The sequence below is a fragment of the Pinus tabuliformis genome, chromosome 3_2, assembly GCF_031772625.1.
Source record: "Pinus tabuliformis cultivar Carrire ecotype Pingquan chromosome 3_2, CPIR1, whole genome shotgun sequence".
Taxonomy (NCBI): domain Eukaryota; kingdom Viridiplantae; phylum Streptophyta; class Pinopsida; order Pinales; family Pinaceae; genus Pinus; species Pinus tabuliformis.
This window is the reverse complement of record NC_142302.1, coordinates 1,185,006,286-1,185,021,859: the sequence shown is the minus strand read 5'-3', so window position 1 is coordinate 1,185,021,859 and position 15,574 is coordinate 1,185,006,286.

Below are 15,574 nucleotides of genomic sequence, written 5' to 3'. Positions count from 1 at the left end.
TTTCTTTAAGCATTTCTTTTCTTAGAAAATGGTTAATATGATGCTTTGAAACAAAACAATTGACACTAGATATTATCTTTTTCATTGTCGCTGAATTTTATCATCACTGCTATCGAAAGCTAAAATGATTATAGCTCTATAAGATAAAATTTATCTAAATCTCAACAGAATATAGAACATTCACATGACTATTTTCTTTTACTTCGTCTCATTGAGACATTGGTATAAACTGTTATGTTGGAGCTTATCTTTTAAAAATTTGGATTTTTCTTTCACCTTTTCACCTTCTTCATTTTTATTTTTGATTGTTGATTTCTCTTCTTACTTTAGCTTAGGAATTCCTTTTCTTTTATTCTTAGTTTTGTTTTCATTTTGGTGATGCTGCCATGATATTTGTGAAAGGACCTTTCTTGTTCAACAATGATTGACATACAGGGGTAAATCTTAACTCTGCGTATATCAATGAATTTCATTTATCATTAAAGACATATCCTTATGGAACCGTAATTCCTCTTTCTTTAAATATTTCACATGGAGGAACACACATCCTTTCTAGGTGATTGAGTTTACTTTTTGAAGGAAAAAATTGATTTGAGTTTAATAGAATGAATCCCGCCCATCCCTCCACTTAAAATCCTTTGATTAATATCCGTAGGGAAAGAATTTGGAGCAAACATTATGAAAGTATTATGTCCATTAAACATAAATATCTATTACCATCCCACGTCTTTCAATCAAATATATTGTAAACTACAAGCTTGCAAATACTCTTATCAAAAGAGTGATCAAAGAGGAAGCATGGGAAATACAGGTAAACCTGTCGGAGCTATGAATTCCCACTGGCAGCGAAGAGATGTCGTAAAAAATCATAAAATGCATATATTCTTTATCAAAAACTCTTATCTCTACCTTTTTCTATTATTATATGAGGTAGTTTTAATTTTTCTTTCCCAAATTTGTATTCATGACTTTTACTCTAGTCTTCATTGGGTACTTGTTTTTATAGACTCATATTGCTTCATCTATTTTTTGTGGGACCTATGGAAATATTTTACTATTAGAGAATTTCGTGAGCTCCATTATTTTTAATGTTTGAATAAATTGAAGATCATCATTAACTAGAGATAATTGTTTCTTCCTGGTGTGTCACCATTGTTGTAGGGAAAACCCAACACCCATCATTACTTCAAGTAATGGGGACCATTTCCATAAATTTTTGGCTAAGCATTTTTAATGAGTTTAATTTAAGTTAATTGTCTTACATTTTTTTCATTTTTAGTTTTCATCGGGTCTCTATTTTGATTATTGAATCTGATTTTTCACTAGCCTTCCATCGATACTTGTTTTGATTCATTTGGTCAACTGTTTGTAAATGACACTCCTTTGAAGTTTGATCATTTTCTCACCTGGACTAAAATTGTGAATAAATTTATATAATTTTGATTTTTGGTAGCTAATTAAGTTCAATAGTCATTCATTGTAAATATTAACTCTTATTTAATTCTTACTAATATTCTTTCATTTTTTCATTGATGGTCCTATAGAATTGACCAAGCTAAATCATACAGGATGAAAACGTGTTTTAGAATCTTGGTAAGTTACTCCAATTTATTATTTTAAAAGAAGTTTCCAAGACCGGATTCTCAAAATTGCAAAGTGGCTATAGTCCAATTTGTAGGATTATTAATTCCACGTGGGCCCCACTTCATATCACTTCCTTCTTTCCAAAATCCCGATCTAAATAATGTGAACCAAAATTTACGATTTTAAAATTGTGATCAATAAATGTGATCAAAATTTGCGATCAAGAAATGTGATCAAAATTTGTGATTTCAAAGTTGCGATTAAAATTTGCAATAAAAAAATTATGATTGTGAAATAGCAATATTGTCACATCGCATATCACAATATCACCAAGCACCTCAATTAATTGATTTGTGATTTTGCGATTAGGTTTTATGTGATGGTTAAAAACTTTTTAATATAAGTTTTTGGTTCACTCCTTATTCCTCCCATACCTCGACATCACTCACCTCATTATCACCCCACCTCATCCTCCACTCCTTATCACTCCATCTTCTTCGTGATTGATCTAGGTAGATATTGGTGGCCACTCGCTAATTCCACTTGGATCCCCTCTAGTGCTTCTTTCAGTTTTTTTCAGTTTCTAATTATAGCACAGTTTACTATTTTTAGCAGTTTTTCGGGTCCTAAACTTTCAGAGCCGTTTTGAGGCCCTAAACCCCATTACAATAATGGGAAATTGGTAAAAACTCGGGGAGGGACGAAAACCCTGAATCCATGAAGGGATAAAGGTTCCCTCAGTTTAAATTGTCATGTCAATAGCCAGCTGAGAGGAGAACCACTCAAGACACATAGACATGACTGCCAGGCTAGGCAGGAATGAGGAATGATGATGAGTATCGTTCCATAGGGGTTCCTCTAGAGACATTACTTCCATGATACTTTCGTTAGCAAGAAAATTCTCGGCTAAGAGATAAAGAGATTCCAAAGTGCCAAGCCATGGGCATTGAGAATAGGTATCGAGAGAGGTCGTTGAAATAGAAGAATCAGAGGATGCAGAACTTGAGGCCGAAACAATTTACACGTAATCAATTTCGGTAGGACTAAGTGGCATAAACTTGCCCCATGTATCAATAAGATCTGGTGAAGGTATGACCCAAGGATCAGATTTGACAAAGACCATGTTGACAAAGGCAACATGAGGTTGTGGGAGCAGAAAAATTCCCATTAAGGAAAAATCTTTGAAAAGACTTGCCCCCACACTCTCGTAGGGAGCAGTAGTTTTCTTGACGTATGGAATATTGTCATCTAAGGAGGAATATCCAAAGAAGGACAAATAGTCAACAATGACAATATTCCCTTGATGGGGAAAAGGAATCACATGGAATAGGGAGGAGGATACAACATGCATAGCATGGGTCCAGCTCCGGCTGAGTAGAAGATTGTAATTGAGATTAGTGTCAACAATATCTACCTCGACTTGTACAATCTTGCCTTCCATAGTAATGGAAAGGTTGGATAAGACACTGAAGGGTCGTGAATCGCAACCATCGAAAGCTTCCAAAGTTTTCAGGGATTGGTTCAAAGCAAGAGAACCAATGCCCTTCCCGCATGTCATTGACATGATGTAGGTGGAAGCACCTTCATCGATGATAGTCCTGTGGATGGTCTTCTAATTAATGATTACCTGAATGAGAAAGGCAATATGATGAGGCAAGCGCGGAACATGGTTATTTAGATAAAAACATGTAAAATTGGAATCGGTAGGATCAATACCCCTGATAGCCAACAGCAAATATTTCCACTATGATGGGAGGCTTTGGAGCACCTCAAGAGCCAACATAGCTGACGGTGCCTGAGCCAAATCCTCAACAATATTATAGTGCTGAGCAGCTCAAGCGTTGGGATTTTACGAGAATTTCCTTAGCACACCTTGAGAGGGTGGTCATATAGTGGAATCAGGGTTAGGGCACTCAATATGAAGAGGGCCAGAACTCGGGGCAGAAGAAGAAGGGGTGGCTTCCTTCTCTTTCCCAGTTGTCAAAGCAGGAGTTTGGTAATATTTTGATCTAGTAGCCACATTAATAAGCGTACTCATCATGAACACTTGAGATCCTGAGGAAGCAGATGATTGAGGTTGGTCTACCATTTGGGTCTGTTAAGATAAAAATGGCTCTTTTAGGACAATGGGGGTCCCTTTGAGCAAACAACTAACTTCAGATTGTTAGGGACAATCCTTGGTATAGTGATCCCCCTCACAAATGAGGCACGGATACTTAGGTTTCCATTGTGAAGATTCACGAGAAGAAGATTTAGGATGACCCTATTTTGGGGCATCAACTTTACCCTTGCCTTTGCCTTTCTTCTTACCTGTCGAGGATTTGTCTATAGTGGTAGACTCGATAGTGTGGACCTATGAGGTTTTACCAGGGCTTGGTGGATTTTTTGAAGAACTATTGGGAACAACATTCAAGATCGACTTCTATTTGGAAGAAGATTTAGCAGGAGTTTGGGACACTGAACCAATGACTCCAACAACAGGAGTTGTAGCCTACGACTTCGATGTCGTGGGATTGGATGATAGCAACAGAGCATTTGGTAATAACTCATACAAAGTGCCAAACTGAGAGTAAATGAGATCTAAGTACTAGGCACAAGTAATGGCTTGTTCTTCAGTAACGCACCCACCATAGCTATATCACAAGAAATTGGGGCCACGAATGACTTAGTGAACCATTTTGTGAGCAACTGATCAGCAATGTCGAATTTGATCAGGCGACATCTATGTCTCCATTCATGGATGTGATAGGAGATGTGTACAACAATATCTTACTTGAGCGATGTGAGAAAATAGGTGCCAGTTTCATAGCGAAACAGAAGTTGGAAATGGGTGAGGAAAGCCATGGCTAAGGAGTTAAGGTCATGGTAAGTACTTCGTGGAACCTCGATGTACGACTTGGCTGCAGCATCTGTGAGGGTTGTTGGAAAAGACAAAGATGAATGGAGTCGTGAACATAAGAATTTGAACAACACGAGAGGTGATATGTCATCATCTGGGCTTGAGGATTTTGTTTTGCTTTCCCATCGAATTTCATACAATCGCTCAATATCTTGGATGGAACCAGAGGCTAGTATGTTGAATGAAGAATTGGATCATTCATAAGGCGAGACACATCTGGTAACTCTAGTGTGGCCAAGAATGGAAATTGAGTATTAAAAGGCATTGGAGGTCGGTAAGCGGGTCCAAGCGGAGGAGCCCATCCCTATTGGTAAGGATTTTGGCCCCATAGTGGGGGATTCTGGCCCCATAGTGGGGGATTCTGGCCATATGGCATTTGATGCTGCCCCCATTGTGAGTTACCTTGGCTGTAGGGAGGATTTTGACCTTGAATACCTTGAAAATATCCAGTCGTAGGTTGCTAATAAGCAACATATGGTTTAAGAGGTTGTTGAGCCTATTGACCTTGGACATATGAGTATTGTACCTATTGTCCCTAAACATAGGGGCGGTAAACCTATTGCCCCTGAAAAACAGGATTTTGGACCTAGTGTCCTTGAGCGTACAGATTATACACTTGTTGTCCTTGGACATAGGGATTTTGTACCTGCGTCCCTTGACCAAAAGGATTTTGTACCTGTTGATCTAGGACATTAGGGTTTCGTACCTGCTTCCCTTGGCCAAAAGGATTATGGACCTGTTGACCTAGGACATTAGGATTTTAGGACTGCTACTAGACGACTTGACCCTTGCCTTGCCCTTGCAAGAGTTTACCCTGTTGATATGTATACAAGGGTTGCTGCTACCCAGGTTGGTTTTGCTGCTACAAGGGTTGGCCTCAGGGTTGAAAAATTTGTCCTTGGGGCTACAAAGGTTTGCCTTACGAGGACATGGGATGGGAGGTTTACGGAGCATAGTGCATCTACTGCTACATAGTTTGTTGCAACTTGTTATGAAACCAGCTCAAGAAAAGATAGAAAAGATAGATCAGCGCCTTAGAATTCAGCCTCTTCGAGGGGGAAACCTCCTTTACATTACATAAATGAACAATTCTTGGATGATTCAAATGACAAAACCTCCTTTCTATATATAGGAGTCTAAGGAGTCACAATATAATCCAGCCGACCTAACAATAATAATATAAAGCCACAAAAATAACAATAGAGGGATTCCATGGGGCACAGTAATAACAATATGGGGGCAATAGGGGCAGAACAATATTAATAAGGGGTATAACTACAATAGTAATGGGGTAATCACTAGTATTATAGGGACCCAACATGCTCCTCTCCTTCAAAAAAGTGTTGTCCTCAACAATTGAGTAGTTCTGTATACTTCTGCATAAAATTCTCATCCTCCCATGTGGAATCTTCAGCGGATAACTTCTTCCACATGATAAGATACTCTGAAATTGAACGATTTTGTAGCTGTCGAGTTCTTGTTTTTGTGACTGCTTCTGGGTCCAATATAATTTTTCTTCCTCGTCAAGTTCTGGCAATATTGTTTGAACTGGGAGCTTATCGCCTATAACCTGCTTTAAACATGAAACATGGAAAACTAGGTGCAATCGAGAAGCTGCAGGAAGCTCCAATTTGTATGCCATAGTACCAATCTTTTGCACCATCTTGTATGGACCATAATACTTTGGTGATAATTTATTATCCTTCTTAGCTTGCTTGAGGGACATTTTCTTATATGGTTGTCGTTGTAGGAATACCCAATCACCTATATCAAAACTTCTTTCACTGCGATGTTGATCTGCCTATTATTTCATTCTATTCTATGCCAACACAAGGTTATCCTCTAAGAGTTGGAGGACTTGTTGTTGATGTTCGATGTGATGTTCCACTACCTGAACCTTAGAATTTTCTCTTAAATATGATGTGATGGATGGTGGTTGAAACCCATAAAGTGGCATAGATGGGGTCATTCTTTTTGCTGTATGGAAGGAAGTGTTATACCACCATTCAGCCAGAGGCAACCATTTGACCCATTGTGTCTGTGTTATGAAACCAGCTCAAGAAAAGATAGAAAAGATAGATCAACGCCTCAGAATTCAGCCTCTTTGAGGGGTAAACCTCCTTTACATTACATAACTGAACAATTCTTGGATGATACAAATGAAAAGACCTCCTTTCTATATATAGGAGTCTAAGGGGTCATAACATAATCAGAGCCGACATAACAATAATAATGTAAGGGCACAATAATAACAATAGTGGGCTTCTATGGGGCACAATAGTAACAATATGGGCACTACATGGGTACATCAATATAATAAGTGGGTTATACTAATAGAAATAAGGGTTTACACTAGTAGTATAGGGGCCTAACATGCCCCTCTCCTTCAAAAAGTGTTGTTCTCAACACTTGAGTAGTTCTTGATGCTTCTGTATAAAATTCTTGTCCTCCCATGTGGAATATTCAGCGGGTAAGTTCTTCCACTTGATGAGATACTATGAAATTGATCGCTTTCATAGCTGTCGGGTTCTTGTTTCTGTGACTGCTTGAGGTTCCAATATGATTTTTCCTTCCTCTTTAATTTCTGGCAATATTGTTTGAATTGGGATCTTTTGCAACTTTTGAATAAGTGGCCGTACTTCTTCGTCCTTCTTCCATTCATCCCTTGCTTCGTTTATCCAATCTTCTTGGATAATATAAATAGCACAAAACAATGCTTCCACATCTTCATCCTTGAAGAGTCTTCCCATTTGGTAAGGTCGCCATTTTTTAAGTGCCTGTTGTTTCGTTTGATTTTGCACCGAAGTGGCGTTATCCTTTAAAAGTTGGAGAACTTGTTGTTGATGCTCGATGTGATCTTTCACTGCTTGAACCTTTTTCTTCTTGATATGTCCTTCTATCTCTAGAGTTTGAGGAGTGGTAATTTCTTTCAATCCTTTACAAGATATGGTCAGATTTATTTCTTGATGCTCGATGTGATCTTTCACTTCTTGAACATTTTTCTTCTTTATATGTCCTTCTATCTTGATAGTTTGAGGAGTGGTAATTTCGAACAATGAATTACAAGATATGGTTGGATCATTTCTTCTTTCTCGATGTGATCTTTCACTTCTTGCACCTTTTTCTTCTTGATATGTCCTTCTATCTTGAGAGTTTGAGGAGTGGTAATTCTTTCCAATGTTTTACAAGATATGGTCTGATTCATTTCTTCTTTCTTTGGGGTGGGGTCCTGGCGTTTATCTCCTTCTTTTGTTGTTTCTTGATCCTTTTCTTCCTCCTCTTCATATTCTATGTAAAATAATTTCTTCTCAGCACACTTATGACCTTTAGTGCATTTTCTATCACAATTGTAACAAAGCCCTTTTTCTCTTTTTTCTTCCAATTGTTGTTGTGTAACCCTTGTAGGTTGTGAAAGGCTAGGAGAAACAACACTTCCATCTTTATAGTTGTGAGGGGTACACCTTCTGGTTTCCATAATTTTGCTTTCCGCTATGTCACAAAGCCCTTTTACTCTTTCCAATTGTTGTGGTGTTGCTCTAAAGAAGGTGTTGCTCTTTGTATCCTCATAATGTGCTATCATTTCCTCCATGAAAATTGACCACGTAACAAGTTTTTTACGAGAAAAAAGCCCTTTGTACCATAAAAATTGATCTGGTTCTAAATATTAAGATGCAATACATACCTTTTGTAACAGTTGTACACCATGTATATCAAAATATTTCTCCATCTGAAGTATCCAATTTACCGGATCCTTGCCATCAAACTTCCTCATCTTGCTTTTTCTTGATTTTAGGAGCTCTACCTTGAAATGACTGTAACTCTGTACTTTCAGATCTTTAAGTTCTGAAATTGTGACCTATAGTAGCCCTCTGTGTCCTCTTTCCAATGCCACCAGTCTGATCCAAATTGGATTCTCCAAGAAAGAGTTATGCACAATCTCCCAAGATGACCTGATTATAGACTAGTTCAGTAGAGCGAACTTGTACGACGTGCCACGAGTCACTGTTTCAACCTTTGGATCTACAAAATGCATACAAGAAACTATAGTCCGTCCTCTTTCTGTACCTTCTTACGAAATTTCAATCCGATCCCCAGAGAGAAAGTTATGATGATTTTCCTCAGGTCACCTGTTTTGAATGTAATTCAGGAGTCTGTAAAAGGACCAACATCCTCAGATCATATCTCCACAAATATCGCGCAAAAATCTCTGAAATTTGAACCCAAGATTTAGCGTAATTGCTTCTCAAATGGGTTTTGTTTGTGACTTCTGAAATGTCACAGAAAAAAATTTATAGCGAAAATTCCACGATGACCTGTTTGGAGCAGCGAAACCCTAGAATCCAAATCTCTGATACCAAATGTTATGAAACCAGCTCAAGAAAAGATAGAAAAGATAGATCAACGCCTTAGAATTCAGCCTCTTCGAGGGGGCAACCTCCTTTAAATTACATAAATGAACAATTCTTGGATGATACAAATGAAAAGACCTCCTTTCTATATATAGGAGTCTAAGGGATCATAACATAATCAGAGCCGACATAACAATATTAATGTAAGGGCACACTAATAACAATAGTGGGCTTCTATGGGGCATAATAGTAACAATATGGGCACTACATGGGTACATCAATATAATAAGTGGGTTATACTAATAACAATAAGGGGTTACACTAGTAGCATATGGGCCTAACAGTCTGTTTATAATATACAAAGCAACGAAGATATCCTTACAAACATTTGTTTACTATCGCAGTTTTCCCATCAGATTGAGGATAATAAGATGAGCTATGAGCTAACTGAGTACCAAGACAAGAAAATAATTCTGTCCAAAAATTTCCAGTGAAAATGGGATCTTTGTCACTTACAATAATCTTTGGGTTTCCATGTAGCTTTTGAATTGTTTCCATAAATGCAGTAGAAACTGTACTGGCTTTAAATGGATGTGATAATGCACAAAAGTGTGCATACTTGGTAAGTCTATCAACTACCACCATGATGACACTCTTTCCCTCAGACTTGGATAAACCTATGATAAAATCCATTGAAACCTCCTCCCAACGTTGGCTTGGAATGGATAAAGGTTGTAATAGACCCGGTGTCTTAATTGTTTCAACTTTATTTTGTTGGCAAACCAAAATTCAGCCACAAAATTTTGAATATCTGATTTAAGGCCATCCCAAAAAAATTCCTTCTTAACCTTGTGGTAAGTTTTTAAAAATCCTGAGTGCCCTCCTAAGGGAGAAGTGTGCAATTCCATAAGAATCTTTTATTTTAGCTGGGGATTCTTACAGAGATATAAGCGATCTTTGTACCATAATGAATCATTTTGCCAGCTAAATGTACCAGACGTATTGGAATCTTGTTGTAACTTTTGAATAAGTGCCCATACTTCTTCGTCATTCTTCCATTCCTCCCTTTCTTCGTTTATCCAATCTGGTTGGATAATAGAAATGGCACACAACAATTCTTCCACATCCTCATCCTTTCTTGAGAGTGCATCTGCCACCACATTTTGCTTCCCTTTTTTGTAGATGATTTCAAAGTCATAACCCAACATCTTTGTGACCCACTTTTGTTGCTCTTCAAAGGATAATCTTTGTTGTAAAAATTATTTAAGGCTATCATGATCCGTTTTTACCTTGAAGTGTCTACCCATTAGGTAGGGTCGCCATTTCTTAAGTGCATGGAGTATTGCCAACATTTCCTTCTCATAAATAGCTTTGCTTAAAAACTTTCCCTTGATTGGACGACTTTCAAAAGCAATGGGTCTTTCATCTTGCATTAGAACAACACCAATTCCATTTTCTGAAGCATCACATTCCACAATAAAGGTTTTTGTGAAGTCCGGTGTAGATAAGACCGGTGCTTGGCACATTGCCTCTTTAAGATGTTCAAAGGCCTTTGTTGCTTCCTGAGTCCATGAAAATGCATCTTTCTTCAATAATGTTGTTAGAGGTGCTGCTATTCTCCCATAATTCTTAACAAACTTGCGATAATACCCTGTCAACCCGAGAAATCCTCGCAGATGCTTTATGGATGTGGGGATTTTCCATTCCTTAATGGCTTTAATTTTGCTAGGGTCTACCTTAACTCCTTCATGAGATACAATATGACCCAAATATTCCACCTCCTGGACTCCAAAGAAACATTTGGATCTTTTTGCATATAATTGTTTCTCCTTCAATAGTTGTAGCACCTTGTCAACATGTTCAACATGATCCTTCCAAGACTTGTTGTAGATTAGTATATCATCAAAAAATACTAACACAAATTTTCTAAGGAATGGTTTGAAAATTGAATTCATCAAACCTTGAAATGTTGAAGGTGCATTGGTAAGGCCAAAAGGCATGACCAAAAATTCATAATGACCCTCATGAGTTCTAAATGTTGTTTTCAGAATGTCTTCAGTCTTCATTCTGATTTGATGATATCCTGAACGAAGATCCAACTTGGTGAAGTAAATTGATCCATGCAATTCATCCAATAATTCATTAATGACAGGAATGGGGAACTTATCTTTGATAGTGAGCTTGTTGAGCTCCCTATAATCCGGACACATTCGCCATGATCCATTGTTCTTGTGCACCAATACTACTGGAGCAGAGAAAGAACTTTGAATCGGTTGAATTATACCATCCTCTAGCATTTCTACAACCATATGTTCAATTTCACTCTTTTGGACATAGGGATATATGTACAGCCTGATGTTTGGAGGAACACTTCCTGGAATCAGATGAATAGCATGAACATGATCACGCATAGGTGGGAGACCTTTGGGAGTCTCAAATACCTGGGAATGATTGTCCAGGACTTTTTAGAGATCTGGAGAAATAGATGATTCTGATGTGGAAACATCTAGCGAGCATAATTGTGCAATTACACCTCTTTGCTCATTTTTTAGAAGCTTTGTCATACTATTAGAGCTGATTATCTTTCCTGGTTTCCCTGCAATACCCCTTAATTCAACTTCCTTTCCTTCCGTAGAAAATTTGATGAAAAGTTCTTGAAAATTAAAAGCTATTGTACCAAGGGATTGTAGCCATTGGACTCCTAGTACAACATCATCACCTCCCATTGGAATGGAAAGCATTGGGCTAATCAATACATATTCTCCCATGTATAGCTTGATATTATGGCACTTTCCAAAGCAATATATTGTTCCTCCGTTTGCAATCATCACTTGACACTCCGGTGCTGGATATAGGAAGCAATTCAATTCTTTTGCTACCTTACAATGAAAAAAATTGTGGGTGCTTCATGAATCAATCAACACTATTACCTTTTTCTTCTTGATTTGTCCTTCTATCTTGATGGTTTGAGGAGTGGTAATTCCTACCAATGCATTACATGCTATGGTCGGATTTATTTGTTCTTCATCTAGGCTTTGTTCCTGGAGTATATCCTCTTCTTTTGACCTTTCTTGCTCCTTTTCTTCTTCCTCTTCACAATCTATGTAGAATAATTTCTTCTCAGCACACTTATGACCTTTAGTGTATTTGCTATCACAACTGTAACAAAGCCCTTTTGCTCTTTTTTCTTCCAATTGTTGTGGTGTCAACCTTTAGGTTGTGGAAGACTAGGGGCAACAACACTTCCGTCTTTATAGTTGTGAGTGGCATGCTTCCTGGTTGCCATAATTTTGCTTTCCATTTTTCTTGCTAACCTGAATGCCTTCTCTAATGAATCAGGTTCCCAAAGGTGAACATCATGTTGGATATTATCCTTTAAAGACCCTATGAACACATCAATCCTATGCTCCTCTGGAATATATTTTACCCTTATGTTCAATTTTTGGAACTCCTCAATGTGCTCCATTATTGAACCCTTTTGTTTGAGACTTATCAATTAGCTAAAAAAAGTGTTGCTTTTTGTATCCTCATAATGTGCTATCAATTCTTCCGTAAAAATTGCCCAAGTAATAAATGGTTTACGAGAGCAAAGGAATTGATACCATACAAACTGATTTGGTTCCAAATATAAAGTTTCCATACGTACCTTTTGTGTGTTTTGCACATTATTGGATCAAAGAATTGCTCCATTTGTAATATCCATGTGGCAGGATCCTTGCCATCAAACTTCCTCATATCGATTTTTGGTATATGGTGAGTCTTCGATCCAACATTAGTGTCTATGGAATCATGATTAACATTTCTTTTGTTCTCATAATGAGTTGCCTTTAGTACCCTTTGACCCTTGGGGACCATTTCTTGTAGCAACTTATTCATATTTATCTTCAATTCGTCCATGTCTATCTTCAAATCTATCTTCAAATCATCCATCTTAGCTTCCACGTCAATCATCTTTGCTTCTATGCCTTTCTTTAAATAGTCCATCTTAGCTTCTACACCTTTCTTTAAACCATCTATCTTAGCTTATACATCTTTATTTAAACCATCCATCTTAGATTCTGTTCCTTTTTGTGCAAGGGACAATTGTTGCACTTGGTCTTGTAATTTTGATATATCATGTTGCATTTCTTCCTCTTCTTCATGAGTCATGCTAGAGCTTTCAGGTTCCTTACTAGGTGTTTGCATTTTCTTTCCTTGGGGCATCAGTTAATGATAATAATTCTCTACTATGCCGTTTGAATTCCTTCAAAATAAATTTTCAAACCAAGCTTAAGCAAAAATTTAAGAAAATCTACACACCTTTTTTCACTTTGTAGGAGCTCGATATTGCCTCTGATGTATCTCTGTACTTTCCAATCATCTAGTTCTGAATTTGTGAGCTGTAGTAGCCCTCTGTGTCCTCTTTCCAATGCCACAAGTCTGACCCAAATTGGATTCTCCAAGGAAGAGTTATGTGAAATCTCCCACAGTGACTTGCTTATAGACTAGTTCAGTAGAGAAAACTTGTACGACGTGCCACGAGTCAATATTTCAACCTTTGGATCTGAAACATGCATAAAAGAAACTACAATCCGTCCTCTTTCTGTACCTTCTTACGCAATTTCAATCCGATCCCCAGAGAGAAAGTTATGACGATTTTCACCACGTTACTTGTTTTGAATGTAATTCAGGAATCTGCACAAAGACCAACTTCCTCAGACCATATCTCCGCAAATATTGCGCTACAATATCTGAAATTCGGACCCAAGGTTCAGCACGATTTCTTCTCAAATGGGTTTTTTTTGAAACTTTTGAAACGTCACAGAAAAAAGGTATAGCGAAAATTCCACGATGACCTGTTTGGAGCAGCGAAACCCTAGAATCCAAAGCTCTGATACCAAATGTTATGAAACCAGCTCAAGAAAAGATAGAAAAGATAGATCAACGCCTTAGAATTCAGCCTCTTCAAGGGGAAACCTCCTTTACATTACATAAATGAACAATTCTTGGATGATTCAAATGACAAAACCTCCTTTCTATATATAGGAGTCTAAGGAGTCACAATATAATCCAGCCGACCTAACAATAATAATATAAAGCCACGAAAATAACAATAGAGGGATTCTATGGGGCACAATAACAACAATGTGGGTGCAATAGGGGCACAACAATATTAATAAGGGGTATAACTACAATAGTAATGGGGTAATCACTAGTATTATAGGGACCCAACACAACTATTGCAAGGGTTCCCCCTCTGGTTGTTGCAGTTGACCTTGTTGTGGGATCATTTGCCCTTGTTGTTGCGTAGATAGCCCTTGCTACAACAAAGGTTGCCCTTACGGTAACAACGGTTTCCCTTATTATTTTAGATGTTGTCCTTACTATTGCAAGGGTAATTGAATAGTGCCCAGAAAATTCTCGGACTTAATATGGCCATAGCCACCCTGGAAAGTGGATGAGCCAGGTTGAACGCACTACCCAGACTGAAGGATGTAAGGCTGATTAACCATTCCTTGAGAACCATATGGAATGTAAGGAGCCTCATAAGGCTACTAATAGTAGACATTGCTTGACCTAGACAGATCAACAGGATTTTGAACCTGTTGGTACTGGACATTCCTCAAGCCAGTAGGTTCAGCAGGGTTTTGAATAACACCAAAATAAGGTTGGTTCATACCAAGCATGTGAGCCTATGAGCCAGTCACATGTGCGGCACCTAACACACTAGAAACATTCCGATTCTTCCCCATAGGTGGTGGCATAGCTTGGCCACTGATTGGAGGGATGGAGGAATTGATAGAGACATTCCTCAAGACCGCTGGTTGAACTGGACGGGTGACTGGGACAGACAATAAAAGAGGGTTCGAAATGGTGGGTTGCATTGGGGATGAGGTAACGACCTATTGGGAGGTTGAGTTTGCAATGAACGGACATGTAGTAGGCATGGTGCCAGATTTCCAAATAGGGTTATGGTAAAGTGATGAGGCACTAGCTATCCCTGAAACCAACTATGCCAAAGACACATAATTAGGCACCAATTCCCAATACACACTGATGGGAATGCTCCCTATATAGGGGAAACCTTCAGGAGGAAAAGGATGTTCTTCCTCCTCGACAGTGTGTGGAGTAGAAACTTCTGACTCCTCCGGAGAGGTGACTGGAGTGTTGCCTTTGGGTTCCATATCTGGGAACAAACGATGACGAACGACTGAAGAAGTGTGAGGGGATAATTCCAAAGGAGCACCCAACTGATCGTAAAGATTGTACATATGCTATGGTGATAACACAACAGAGTCAAATAAAGGATTCAGAGGATAGATAACTGGTAAAAGCTGACCGTCAATGGTCAGCGAACTCTCAGGAGTTTGAACGGGATTGTCCGAAGATTTCAGGGCAAGATCAGCAGGTGATCAAGTATCTGAAGTAGTCGGAGGGTGAGATGACAAAGTTTTAATGCTCAGTGTAGGTTTTAACCCCATACATAAATTACCTACATACGAATTCTAAAACACAGAAAATAAATAACATGAGAGCATAAAACATAAACACATATACACAGAGATTTTCCCACTAGATCCCAAAACTGGGACTACCAGCTTGATTTTTCATTATGTTCCTTTCAATGCTACAATACATATTTATACATGCCAAAGCATCCAATAACATGGACTGAAAACCATCGCGTCCAAAACCATGGACCGAAAACCATCGCATCCAAAAAACATGTGCAAAAATCATGCACAAAACCATAGGTGGGTCC